This window comes from Camelus bactrianus, chromosome 4 (assembly GCF_048773025.1).
Source record: "Camelus bactrianus isolate YW-2024 breed Bactrian camel chromosome 4, ASM4877302v1, whole genome shotgun sequence".
Classification (NCBI taxonomy): domain Eukaryota; kingdom Metazoa; phylum Chordata; class Mammalia; order Artiodactyla; family Camelidae; genus Camelus; species Camelus bactrianus.
This window is the reverse complement of record NC_133542.1, coordinates 75,953,106-75,960,244: the sequence shown is the minus strand read 5'-3', so window position 1 is coordinate 75,960,244 and position 7,139 is coordinate 75,953,106.

Sequence of the window (7,139 nt, the reverse complement as noted above, 5' to 3'; positions counted from 1 at the left end):
AAGGCCCTCCTGCCTGCAGCCTGGAGGCCTTCCAGACGCTGTCCGCCGGGCGTCCGGCGGGCCCGGGGGGCTGTGTGGGATTGTCCTCCGTGCGACAGACAGATTGGGCCCATGCTGCCCCATCTGCAGATGGGCAGACTGAGGCCCCAAGGGGTTGTTTCCAAGGTGACCAGTAAGTAGAGAAACCTCAGCACTGTGCGCCCAGGGAGCCATATCTATGATGCTGGAGGGTGGACCAACTTCAAACTAAAAATAAAAGCCGATCCCCAAATAGTCCCTGTGTTTAGACACTCTCTCCCCGGCCTGCTATTCCCACTTTTGTCTCCTCTCTATTCCCCATGGGCTCCAGCTGGTGCCACAGCTGCTCTAGAAGGAGTGGGTGCACTGCTGGGGGCGGGGGCGGGTGGCACAGGGTGCACTGCCGGGGGGTTGGGGCGTGTGGCACAGGGTGCACTGCCGGGGGGCGGGGGCGGGTGGCACAGGGTGCACTGCCGGGGGGCGGGGGCGGGTGGCACAGGGTGCACTGCCGGGGGGTTGGGGCGTGTGGCACAGGGTGCACTGCCGGGGGGTTGGGGTGTGTGGCACAGGGTGCACTGCCGGGGGGCGGGGGCGGGTGGCACAGGGTGCACTGCCGGGGGGTTGGGGCGGGTGGCACAGGGTGCACTGCCGGGGGGTTGGGGTGTGTGGCACAGGGTGCACTGCCGGGGGGCGGGGGCGGGTGGCACAGGGTGCACTGCCGGGGGCGGGGGCGGGTGGCACAGGGTGCACTGTGGGGGCCTAGAGAGCAGAGTGTATTGCTGCGGGGCAGACTTCTCGACGCCTTGCTGAGGGGTACACTGCAGGCACATTGCTTGAGGGAAACAGACTTTGCAAAAAGGGTACAAGTGACAGGTGTGCTTTTCTGCCACCAAAGCCCTCAGACCCATGATGTCCTTTAGCCTAGAAAGGACCCACCTGACTGTGAACCTTCCCGGGGTAGTCAGCCTATTGCATTTGTTCCCACACACACCACAGGGCTTTTGCCTAGAACTGCTGGGACTCACAGCCCTGCCAGCCTCACGTGTCAGTCTCTCTGCACCCCAGCTCACTCTTGTCTGTCTCTGTGCAGAATGGCATCGGCTTGTGCTGCCACCTCCAGGAAGTTCTTCCTGATTGCGTTCTGCTCTGAACTCAGCCCCCTCTTTCCAAAAGCCTGACTCCCTTCCTTACTTCTTCCTTCTCCAGGTCCTCCTCTCTCTGAGGAAACCAAGAACCCAACCAATATCCTCAACATTCACAACTCTGTCCTCAAACATCCACAAGTCGTCAAACAGCCGCAAAAGCAGACCTTGCGCTCCCTGCTCCAGGCTCTGGTTTTGCTCTGAACTTTGTTCCTTAGGGAGGAATGACTGTGTCTTGCAAAAGATGAAGTTTGGAGCAAGTTCCCTCCCCTGGCCTTGGCAGACAGTGCTCTCTGCGCTGCAGCGGCTGGGCCACCCTGCAGAGCTAAACAGGGCAGAAGAAAGAAAGACACAATGACTGGAAAAATACACAACCTAAAGTTGAGAAGTGTGTTTTATTCCCTGAGGACTTCAAGCCCAGGAGACAGCCTCTCAGATGGCTCTGAGGGGTTGCTCTGCAGAGGTCGGGGAGGAGCCAGGATGTATAGGCGTTTTTGTGATGGAGACCAGGTAGTTGGAACATCAAAAGACTCCTGTTAATTAAAGGAAACCAGACATCCCCAGTCAAGGAATTCAGCACTTTTCTATGTATGGGAAAATGCAGAAGTCTGGGCTCATTGAAATCATTCCTTTGATGTGCACCTTAGATCTCCAGGGCCAGTGTCCTGTGCATTCTCATCCTGAGTCCCCTCAGGGTGCACAGTAGGGGGCGGCTGCAGTGGCCGAGAGCTTGATGCCAGTGGTACCATCGGGGTGGTGGTACCAACCAGGGCGGCCGCAACGCGATGGCTTGACGGCTGCAGCATCCTTTGTTTACTGAGATGGCAGGCAGTATTTTTCATTCATAGGTGCTACAAAAGGCCACGGGACCACCCCCCTCAACTACATGCGCTCTGGGGGGTGGGTTACAGGGTGCGTCACTGTCACGGAACTGACACCACAACGGCTGCTCTCTCGGGCCGGGGCTGCCTGCCCCCTGCTAGAGCCAGCTCCCCCCGCAGCACAGAGCCGGGGCAAGACAAGGGCTGAGCGAGTGAATCAGTGGGTGAAGGAACAGATGCGTGGGTGAGTGAGGGAACGCCACCACGGGCTCACCGGAGAAGGATGTGGAAGGAGAGAGGGCGGCAGAGCAGGCCCTCGGGGGCCGGGGGGGGCGGCAGACCCACAGAGCCCAGGGGAATCCCGCCGGCTGGGGCGTCGGGCGTGCTCCCTGGAGGACGGGCCCGCAGGGACTCAGATGGAGCCTGGGAGAACGGTGTTCCCGTGGTTAGGGGCGGGGACAGCAGGGGTGTCAGGCTGCAGTGCCAAAGGCCTTTAGGTAACGCTGTCTCACATGGAAGACAGGCGGGCACGGACCAGGGGAGACTCTAGGCTGGGCTCCGAGGGCCTCACCCCAGAGGGCAGCGCCTCATCCTCCAAGTTCCCGCGCAAGCCTCCTGGTCTGCGCTGCTTAAGCAGGTGTGTGACGCTTAGGTCGCAGCACGCTCTGGGTGTGCGCCTCTGCAACCCAGGATCAGGGAGCAGCCACGGCGAGGGGGTGAGACAGGCTGGTTGGGTGGGCGCCGTGTTCCTGGCGTGCACAGTGACAAAAGCAGCAGGTGCAATGTGAGGGTGACTGGGCTCCACGGCCAGGTGTCCGCCCACGTGGCTCTGGCCGGAAGGCAGACAGGACAGGGCAGGGGACCCCAAGCGCCCATCGGGCGCCTCCCGGGGCCAGAGCTCTTCCCTGCTGGAGCCGGGCCTCCCCGCAGAGGCATTTTCCCACCCACTCCCCCGCCCATCTGGAGACGGAGTGGACGACACCAGTGGCTTACCCCTCAGCCTCCCTTCCACCCAGCAGTTCTGGGGATTGGAAGGTGAGAGGTCTGGGAGCGAGCGCTGGGGCGGACCGCAGGCCTCCGTCCCTCTCCGGGTGCGGGTGACGTCCACCGTGTCTCAGAGCCGAGGAGGGGAGGGCTGGGCGGCACTTAGGCAACAGCGGTGCTATGTACACGTGCTTATTTTTAACAGAATTCAAAAGATCTTCTCTTTCTCCAGCTCAGAACTGGGCTGGGACGCCGGCCTTCCTCTCGTGTTGGACGGAACAGTCCAACTGATGCAGAAACGGTAATTACCACGTGCTAGTAATTAACAAGTGCACGCCCGTTGCTTCCCCTGCTTGTGTCACTTCAGCCCCACCATCCTTGGGTGCCACGGCTGTGACTGTCCTCGGACACGAGACGAAACCACAGAGAGGGGAAGGCACATGCCGTTGGGGACAGGGCCGGCCTGTCGCCCGAGTCAAGGACCCCAGAGCACACTCTTAGCCTGGGGGCTGCACTGGGAGGCAGCCAAGGTCAGGGGAGCTCGACTGGAGTCGGGAGGAAGGGACGATCGGATGAGAAACGCAAGCATGGGCGGGGGGGCCGGGGTGGGAGGGAGACGGCCCAATCAGACGGCCCCTGCCACGCTGTGCTGCTCCTTGCATTAATGGATTTTTAAAAACAAGCAATCTGACCCGGAGTCAGGAAGCAGTGCTCAGCTGTCCTGCGCAGCCCGAGTCGGTGAGGCTCCTGCCTGCCCCAGGCACCCTCCGAATGTCGCCAGTGCTGTGTCGCCAGCCCCGTGTTCCCGAGGTGGGGTGGTGCACGGCCCCCTGCTTCTGCCCCCACCCCCAGCCTGGCTCCGACCTGGTGTTCCGGTGCAAATGGCCCTCTAGAAGCAGGCGTGGGGGTGGGGTGAGGGGGTGGAACCCGGGCGTCACGGCCACCCTGTCAGGAAATAAACACTGTTCACTGCTCAGTGCCTGGCTCTCCTCCAAGGCGCTTTGGCGGCTGACCTCATTTGGAACCAGTTTCAGCGTCTTAATAAGCCCTTTGCTTTCCCGCATCTCCCTGACACTGTCCTCCTTCGTGCGCTGTAACCCCCCACCGTGTCTGCCACATGAGGCCCGCCCCGGCTGGCTCTCCCACAACCCGGCTGGAGCAAGTGGGGTGACCTGAGCCAGTTGGGGACCTGAGCCAGACAGGCCAGGCCAGGCCGCTCCCCAGTAACCCCAGGGCAGCCCCTGGAAAAGTCCAGCAATCAGCTGAGACGGCACGGAAACCGGCGAGAAGGGCTGGCTGGGGGCTGCTGGACACCGAGACCCACGCCCGGGGCGCGCATCTCCATCCCTCGTCCTGAGCATGGTTGGTTGTGGTGTGCAGTTTTAAGAAGCACGCCCCCCCCCCCGGTAATCTGCCTCTCCAGTGTGTTCCCCCGGGTCTGCCCATTAAGGCAGGTGGCCCTGAGATTAGGACCGCACATCCAAGGCTTGAGACGCCCGGGGGGGCCCGGGGCACCGAGCGGGGCCGCCACAGCATGAGGGCCAGGGGCCTGCAGGCATCCAGAACCCCCAGGCCATCTTGGCTCCTCCCTGCACTGGCTCCCTCCCCAGCCACTGGGCCAGAGCAGTGAGGCCTCGTCCCTCCTCCTGGGGCCTCAGTCTGCCCACGCACGGATCCAAGGCCAGACCCAGCCACATGCTCTCCCTCTCTCTCTCACACACACACACCCCCCTAACCAGTGGGTCTGGAGGTGAGGCCTGCAGGGCCCTGGGGTCCTTACAAGGAAAACACACTTGGTTCCGCTTCTGCTTCGTCCCTAAGCAAGAGAACATGGCCCTCTTTCCTGGGTTTGAGGATTCTGACGGCTGGTGGAAGTGCCCAATTTTTGTGACTTTCGTGTCTCCGAAGGGGGCCAGTGCCAGGAAGGTGGCCCGTCTTCAGGCGGCACCCAGACCACACTCTAACCCAGAGGGTCCCAAGCCTTGTGCTTGGCAGCTGTTTGGCCAGGATGGAGCTGCGCCTCTGAACCTCAATGTGTTCACCTGCAGAATGGGAACAGCCCCCGGCAGGGCGCACGCCAGCGACGGGCGCTGACAGCCACAACGTTTGCAGGGGCTTTGCTGCGTCCACCTCTTTACATCCCCCCTCATCGCCATTAGCCCATGATCACCCCTCAGCACGGCGACGGGCTCCGTCACCTCCAGGGACAGCCAGCATGTCGCCTGGACATCAGTCCACCTGCTGTTGTCCCAGAACCAGCCAGTCCAGTTAGATGACAGTTGTCACACTGTTGGGGTCTGTGTCCTGAGCCCCAAGATGTCCCGTGCACAGGCCCATCCTTTCCTTCCTTCCTTAAGGCTGAATAATATTCCACCTTAAGGACTGCATGTGCTGGGCGTTCTGGAGCATTCAGTCCCTCTCGGAGCCCCCTCAGGGCCCTGACCACCACCTCATCACAGGTGAGGACCCCAGACTAGAGAAACGCAGCCACAGGCAAGGCCACGGGCAGCGGCAGTGAGGCTGGACGGTGTGACTTCGGGCATCCACGGAGCCTGTGGGAGAGGACAGGCCTTCCTGAGCTTCCGGGCAGCTCCAAGCCCACCCTGCCTGCCCACTCCACTGCCTCAGTACAACACCCAGCATGCAGCGGTCAACACAGCTTCCTGGCCAAGCCGCCCCTTGGACAGCGAGCCCCCACACTCCTGCTCAGAGCTCAGGGGCCACAATGCCCATGGCCCTGAAGCTCAGGGCTGCTGCACCCCTGTGACACCAGCTGCCCGGGATCAAGGATTGGCTGGTGCCACCCAGCCCAGGACCCTCTGACGTGCCCCCAGTCCTTAAGCCGCAGCCAAGAAAAGTGACTCCGGCCCAGAGGTCAGAGGGTCCCAGCCCACCCCCGCCCCTAACGCCCACTTTGGGGCGGGCTGGATTGGAGGTCAGGTCTGAGGGATGATGTGGGCCCACCTGGCCTCCGTGCCGGGAGATACCGCTGTCCCTCTCGGGGCACAGACCACCCAGGGCAAGTGCATCCGCATCTGAGGGTGCTGGGAGCACAGCCTGGGGAAGGGCTGCCCCTGGCACTGAGATCATTGTCACCCACCGGGACGCGGTTCTCGCCCTGTGACAGTGACAGAGGTGGAGAGAGGCGGAGCCACGTTATTTAACCTCTGTGTTCCCGTTTCCGCATCTCCAAGGGGGAGGGTGAGAGGACCACCTCGCAGGCGGGGCCGGGTGCTGGGACAGCGAATTCTCAGGCCGGGCTCGATCAGCGCTGTCTGGCTGTTTTAAGTCCCCGAAAATACGTGACACACAGTGTGAAAGTCCCCAGAACCCGTCCTCAAAACTTAACCGCTGCTGACAGCTCCACGTGCGGTCTTTTGGAATTTCTTTTCACTGTTTAAAAAAATTGTTTTAACTTCTGTTCACTATTTGTTATCTTTTTGTTTAGTATGTTTATCAGAAAATATAATATTTACCATCTTAGCCAATTTTAGGCATCCAGTTCAGAGGGATTAAGAGCATTCACATTGTCGATTCACCACCATCCGTCCCCGCAACCCTTTTCACCTTGGAAAACTGAAACCGTCCCCGTGAGATGTAACTCCACATTCCCACCTCCCCAGCCCCTGGCCCCCCAGCTCTCCTTTCTGTCTCTGTGAATGCGACGCCACTAGGAACCTCAGGGAAGTGAGACCACATGGGGTTTGTCCCTGGTGTCGCTGTGCGTCCTCCGGGTCCAGCAGCGTCACAGCCGGTGTCAGAGTCTCCTTCCTTCCTTAAGGCTGAATAACATTCCACCGCGTGGATCCGCAGCATCTTGTTAATCCATCGTTCGTCAGTGGATACTTGGCTCCTGTGAACATGCGACTATGATCGTTGATGTCCAGATACCTGCTCAAGTCTCTGCTCTCAGTTCTTTGGGGTTTGTGCCCAGAAGGGGAATTGCTGGACTGTGCGGGAAGCCGGTGTTTAATTTCTTGAGGAACCATCCCCAGGTTTTCATGGCTGTGACGCCCTGTTCCCCACTGGCCTCTCCACTCCCACGGCAGACGCGCGACACTCAGCACACCCAGGGCTGCCGCCTCCCGCTCAGTAACCCCCGGTCTTCCCTATGTGCCGCGCTGTGTGTGTGCTCTGTCACTCATTTAACCAGCTCCCTGCCGGTAAACACGTG